The sequence below is a fragment of the Lactuca sativa genome, chromosome 8 (assembly GCF_002870075.4).
Source record: "Lactuca sativa cultivar Salinas chromosome 8, Lsat_Salinas_v11, whole genome shotgun sequence".
NCBI lineage: Eukaryota > Viridiplantae > Streptophyta > Magnoliopsida > Asterales > Asteraceae > Lactuca > Lactuca sativa.
In genome coordinates, this window is record NC_056630.2 from 40,263,490 (window position 1) to 40,270,434 (window position 6,945).

General features: G+C 29.2%; 2 long non-coding RNA genes and 1 other non-coding gene across 3 annotated transcripts; 1 reads left to right on the forward strand and 2 right to left on the reverse strand.

Moving 5' to 3' along the window:
* Nucleotides 1-3,298: 3,298 nt before the first annotated feature.
* On the forward strand, nucleotides 3,299-4,300 carry LOC111914276 (uncharacterized). The gene is made up of 4 exons (XR_006185379.2): nucleotides 3,299-3,694; nucleotides 3,812-3,896; nucleotides 3,989-4,057; nucleotides 4,167-4,300. It is a non-coding gene; the product is annotated as an uncharacterized LOC111914276 (long non-coding RNA).
* Nucleotides 4,301-4,461: 161 nt separating this feature from the next.
* On the reverse strand, nucleotides 4,462-6,372 carry LOC111914275 (uncharacterized). Its single transcript, XR_002857752.3, has 2 exons — nucleotides 6,078-6,372; nucleotides 4,462-5,297 (listed from the first exon to the last, which is right to left on the reverse strand). It is a non-coding gene; the product is annotated as an uncharacterized LOC111914275 (long non-coding RNA).
* On the reverse strand, nucleotides 5,925-6,030 carry LOC111914338 (small nucleolar RNA Z161/Z228). Its single transcript, XR_002857780.1, has one exon. It is a non-coding gene; the product is annotated as a small nucleolar RNA Z161/Z228 (small nucleolar RNA).
* Nucleotides 6,373-6,945: the final 573 nt, after the last annotated feature.

Sequence of the window (6,945 nt, forward strand, 5' to 3'; positions counted from 1 at the left end):
AGTTTATAAATTTCTATATCTGTGTTTTTATTTTTTCTTGCAAAGTTTCCATATTAGCAAGTTGTGTTTGTTAAAATGGTTGAAACATTGCGTATTGTTTTTAAATTATGATTTTGTGATTTTTTGTATTTCTTAATTCCTTCTTGTAATCGAGATATCTTTTTTAATTGATTATTATATTCTTCTTGTTCTGATTGTAATCTTAACAAATAGTTTTCTTCATATGATAAAGTATTTTCTAAATGTTGAATGATATTAGAGATATTAGAATTTATTTTCCAATGGTTTTTTAATATATTAGTCCAAAGCATGTTATCTTTTTAAGAATTAATTTGAAGTTTTGAATTCATTTTAACAAATTATTAAAGCGTCTGAGAGAAAATTAATTGAATTGTTAATGTTTTTTATTACTATTTTAAAATGATTAATTTGAGTTCTTAATCTTCCAATTTTAATTAGTTGATATAATTTGAGTTCTTAATCTTCCAATTTTAATTAGTTGATATGCAATATAATTCTTGCTTTTAGAAATTAGTTCTTATACTTCATATTCTTTTTCTTTTAAATGTTTTGTGGAATTTTTTAAATCTTTCCATAATTTTTTAAGTAATTTAACTTTATATTTATTATCAAAATTACAATTTACTTGAGTTTTATTGCTAATAATTTTATTTATTTATACCATGTCAAATGTCGTTTAATAGTAAGTGGTTTTTCTTTGATTGGTGGTTTTTCATTAAGTGGTTCTTCTGTAATAGTTTTTATTTTTAAATATTTTTCAAGTAATGTTTTCTGTTGAGTTAGATTTTGTAATAATTCAGGAATTTGTTTTAATACAAGTAAACTTTCTATTTTTATAATATTATTTAATTTTTGACTAATTATATTTAATTTATCTCCTACTGGTTTATCTTCTTCAGAACTAAGCCCAATATTATATAATGTTCATTGTGGTAAATTTTGTGGTATTTCTATAATCATTTCTTTATCAGGTATGTGTGGTTTTATATTTTGACATGGACCTTCAAGTGTTTTAAGATATTTTAAGGAATTACTAGATGATTCTGTCATATTTTTAAACTTAATAATCTAATCATTTCTTTAATATCTTCTAATTTTTCATCGCTATTTTCATTAGATGTTGTAGGTTGACATTCTGAAATAGAAGATCTACTTATAATAGTTGAAATTGGAGGTTCTATAATTGAGTTTCTTTTTATTAACGGAGTAGTTATTATTGATTGAAAATTAGTTTCATTAAAAATTCTATTATTATTCATATTTGGTGATTCAAGGGATAATAAAGGGGTAAATAATTTATCGATATAAATTCTATCTTCCGTTTTAAACGTAATAGTATGATGAGAGTTTGTTATTGCATAATTTATTTGATATGTAATAGTAAATTGATGATTACCTTTTAACATAAAATTTTGTCTTAATATGTTATATCGTACGGTAATACTATTACTTAGATTTTTATCTTTAAGACTTAATCCTAGTTGAATATTAATATTAAATTTTATTTTTCCTTCAATTAAATTACATTTTCCTTTTGCAATGATACTTTCTTGATTATTAATTATACGATCATCTCTAATTTCTAATTCTAATGGTATAATTAAGTCACTAAATGTACTTTTTAAAATTACTTGAATAGTTGATATGTGAATATAAACAATTTTTATTCTATCTATTTCTTTAATATTATATAATTTATATATAATTTGTTGTTTATTTATTATAGGTATAATGATATTTCCTTGAGTTGATTCTATGGATATTGGTTTTTCTCCTATAATTTTTCCATAATATATAATATTTTTTCTAGAAAAGAAGTTTTTTAGTGTGTTATTTCTAAAATTATGTTTTTCGGATAGTGTAAAATTTGATTTTCTTATAGCATCTTTATTGATATTATTTTTATTAATTAAGGCGTCAAAAATATATCTAGATTTATTTTCTTCATTGTTAATAATTATTGGTGAATTTCTATTTCTTGAGACATATTTTATAGCTTTAAAATTAATAATGAAGTTTATTATATCTACTATTTTTTATGACAAGTAATATGCATGAATGTAATAACATTTTTAATGATGTATGATGAATATTTTTCTTATGAATGAACGCATGAATAATCATATTTATAATAAAAATGATAAGAACGAAACTTAGCTCTGATACCAAAATTAAAGACATGATGAAATTAATAGAAAGTTAGGATAGGATTATACCTGAATGATGCGTCGGAATGGATTGTTCAAATTATAAAAATGATTATATGGATAATCTTGGATATGTTTAGATAGAGCTCTGTTATTCAGAAATATGACAACTATTTCAACAGAATAACAACTTTGAGATCAACTCAAGCTTTAAACACTCAAACTTCAAAACGTCATTGCTTTCGTCATTCCTCCCGCCACCGAAAGGATATGATGGAATTAAAGACATGATGGAATTTATAGAAAGTTAGGATAAAATTATACTTAAATGATGCGTCGGGATGGATTGTTTAAATTAAAAGAATGAATATATGGATAATCTTGGGTATGTTTGGATAGGACTTTGCTATTCATAAATAGGACAACTATTTCAACAGAGGAAGAACTTTGAGACTCAAGTCTTAAACACTAAAACTTTACTTGTTTATTTCATACGGGCAAATGCCCTATTTATAGGCTCAAGAGAACCTGTTACATAATTAAGCTGCAATCGTTTGATTGCAATACGACATATTTATTTACATTATAGCTTGCTAAACTATTGAAGGTTACCCACTATATTTCATTTCTAACCGACGCTAACTTTATATCATATTCTCTATCAACAAACGTGTATAATAATAATCATATAACGACAAATGACAAATAATTTACAATCCCTTCCACATTGAAAGGACATGTGTCTTTAATAATGTCTTCAAAACATCATTGCTTTCTTCATTCCTCCCGCCACCAAAAGGACATGATGAAATTAATAGAAAGTTAGGATACGATATTTTGTGTGAGTGGGAAATGTTAACATTGTGGTTTGCTTTTTAGTAATTGAGGGGGGGTTGCTAAAATAATCTATGTACACTTCTTTTATCTGTCTATTTGAGATTAAAAGAGAGCGTCTCTCTAAACTAATAAGGATGGGGTTAGTGTCATCGACTCAGTATCCACTAATTCTCTTTCTACTTCGCCACCGCTCAACTCTTCGTACCCTTACGTTCTTTGAGGCAGTAGAGCACCGATGGTGTTGTTCTAATTCATCACTACCCATCAACCCTTTGTTTCTTAGTCTCCTTTCCCACTGATTTCACAGCTCAAACCCAATTCATCACTACCCAGCCGCCCCGTCCATACATGCAACCTTCGATGGCCTTGACACAACGATCCCTCCTCGTGATCAATTATGAGCCGCCGACACCACCGACTGTTGCTTGCGTCGCCCCAGAACGACTCTCCCTTTTCTATTTAGTCATAGCGCAAGATAGGGGACGACAACGATGGGGAGGAGGAATGCCAGTCGAAACATGGCATGCATTATGTTTGGTGGTTGATGACGTTAAGAAGATGTTCGACTGAGAAAGATTGGTTTCTATTTTATTCTTGATCAGCTATAATGGTGTAACCAAACCCATACTCCAGGTATTCGATGAAAACCCCAGTTGAAGTGACAATGTTTAAAAACAACATTTAACCAGGTGAGTGTTTCTGTTCTCTTCTCTCCAAACCCAAATCAATATCAGTTTTTAGGGGTGTATTGAAGTTTTTTTTTTTAATAAATATTTTACTGACTAAGCATTGTTTTTGGATATCAGTTTTTGGGGGCGTATTGAAGTCTTTTTTAAATAAATATTTAACTGACTAAGCAATGTTTTTGGTGGTGTTAGATTGTTCTTACAGGTGATAAAGTGTTATAATTTATTTAAACCTTTTTGAATGTTTGATTCCATAAGTTCACTCTAATCTTTTCCTATCTTGCCCTTTCAAGTTAGAGATGAAACCAATACGACATTTGAGAACATATATCCTGTGCTTACAGAATTCAGAAAGAACCAGCAGTGGTATGTTCTTTCACTAATCCACTACATTTTTTTCCCATTGATATTTTTGTCAAATAGTTTTAAAAGGGTATACAAAGACTTAACAGAATACGTTGTTTTTTTGTTGCAGATTCTTGATTTGACCTGCCATCGGACTTTTAGAGTTTTAGTGGTATAAGGAAAGGTAAGTGTAAATATGATGTTGGGAATGGATATGGAATGGAAATGAAGCCAAATGCCCACTTTTTCTTTTTTTTTTTTTCAATTATTTCGAATTCAGAAACTTATTTATAAAACAAGATCATGTTTTATACAATTGGAGAAACAAATTTTTGCATCTCTTTGGGTTGTTGGGGACTCATTATTGTTTAATAAAATCACGAATTTAAAAGAAATTGAAATGGAAGATTTTGCCAACATGTAAATTATTTGATGTAATATTTTCCTTATCCAGTTTTTCAGCTCTGGTCATAAGTGCCGCCTGTAGCTTTGAAATGTTAATTACACCTTTTAACAATTCATGCAACAAAATTTCACACTTTTACCAATTTATGCAACTCTTACAAATTATGCAGGCAGGTTTAAATTGTTTAAAAAGGCTTTCATAAGATAATTGCGTATATAGGTGTGACATCATAAAAATAATCGCATCGATCCTGTCAATAAAAAAAACATCAACGACGATGAACTTAATCATCCATATAGCATAACAACATCCCATAATATGCCATATGAAATATAACAAGAAAGTATTTTAGAAAATAGATATTAAAAAAAAAACTGTCGATTACTTTAACCTAAGAAATTTTCGTCAAATTTTGGTATCATCCTGCAAACATTAATAGCCAATGAACTTTATAAAATTTGACAACATAACATCTTGCACAACTTTTGAGCTCAACAAGCTTCGATTATATAGACTTTGTCAAGCCTTCGAATGTGCTTTAGTTCTTAAAAATATATTAACCTAAGAAGAAAAATATTTGAAGTCATTCATCAATCAAAACATTAACAAAATGCTAAAAGGATAAAGGAGCCCTCAGATCTCATAGCTATTGATCATGTAAGGATTTACAATTGGTATTAACTATTCATCCAGAGTCATTAACTTTACCACGATAAAAACATTTTTGTGTGATTTGTGTGCTTGTGAAGAAAAAAATTTAAAATTCGTGGCAAAGAACAACAATGGACGAAAAGATATACAAAAATACCTATTCAAGTATATGATTTTCCATCATTGGGCATTCTTTACATTATTCTACAAAAGCAAAACAACAAACAGATTTTCTCAGGATTTTATTTCAAGAGTAGAAAAAGGTAAAAGGAAAGAAAGGAGAATGAAACATGATTAATTAACTATAGTGATGGTAAAAATATACATCCCCTATGATTTCCATAGTTTTTTTGAATAAAAACCTACGGGATTTATCACAGAACGAAAAAGTTGATATTGGGGAAGCATTCATCCCAACAGGCAATTGAAGAAAACTCCAAGCCAATGAGTCAAATTTGCTACCCTTTTTTTACTAAAAACGTTTTGTCGATCATATGAACCAGAAATGAATATGACATTAAATTAGTCTGTTGTTGTAAAACAATGGAATTGAAAATCCAAAGCCTATATTGCATTGGAAACAGATACGTCAAAGCTTTGATATCATCAGCACAAATACCCAGTAATCGTTATTGGAAAAAACAGGGTTTGTTGATTATAAGAAGAAACATAAAGATATAACGGCGAGCATTCAGAATGAGTAGGAGGTTTGATATTCCATTCATGAATTAGTCGGAACACATAAAACAATCATCACTATGCTCGCAAAACTTCCAACCCAAAGTAACTTCTACGTACGAATAAGATAAAATTGAAGTAAAAGTGATTGTAAACCATCAGAACTATTGGATCACTACATCAATTAATCAAACCCTACGAAAAGGCGTGATTCTCAGACGACCGTCGTGAGATTAAATCCAAAATCTTCATTTGGATTGACAATTCGTAAACTTAGAACGTAAAATGAGATTAACCATAACATACCTGACAGCCGTAAACCCTAGAATCGGCGTTTGGAAGAGACGATCTTCGTTTCAGTAATGCAGACAGGTTTGGTTTCAGGCGCGGCGTATAAATAACGACGAGATTGTTGAATGTTGATGTTAGGTTAAAAACCCTAGGCAGTTATGAGTTATGACTCGCAAGGCCCAACTATTGACCATTTTGGCCCGTTTATCATAAATTTTAACGATCATCTTTGAAATAGACACGTACAATTTTAGATTTGTTTGAACTTGTATTGTTTCAAAATGGGATCTAATATGGTTTAATACTCTAAAATAACAATAGTTAAAAAAAAAAAAAGAACCGTTCAATGGAACATGTGGTTTTAAAAGGGGAAATAGCATTTTAGCCTTATAATGTTTTGGGAATTGATTGAATCAGTCCTAAAGATTTTTTCTTGTTTGATATATAGGGGCATAAAGTTGTTTTTGTGAGGTCGAATTATGCCCCGTTTGATAGTTGCTGATTGAGAAAGTGCTGACTGGAAAATGTCTCTCTGAATAAGAAATATTGATTGAGTAAGAAATCATGTTGTTTTAATGTACATCTGACTAGATGTGTTGACCGATGAAAAATGTCCATTTTACCCTCATGACCATTAATGGTTACCATTCTATTTTGTATTATATTGTATTTTATATGTTTTTTAACACATAATTTGTCAGTATTGTATTTTAACATATAATTTGTTAATCTTGTATAATGTGGAAATTAAAACTTTTTAGTTTAAACCCATCTCAGCAACATGAACTCAAAATGTATGTGTAGCTCCACCTATAATCCTCATCCAAAGTCCTTGCACCAGAGAAAGGAATTACACTAAAAAGATTTTTTCCAACCAAATGTA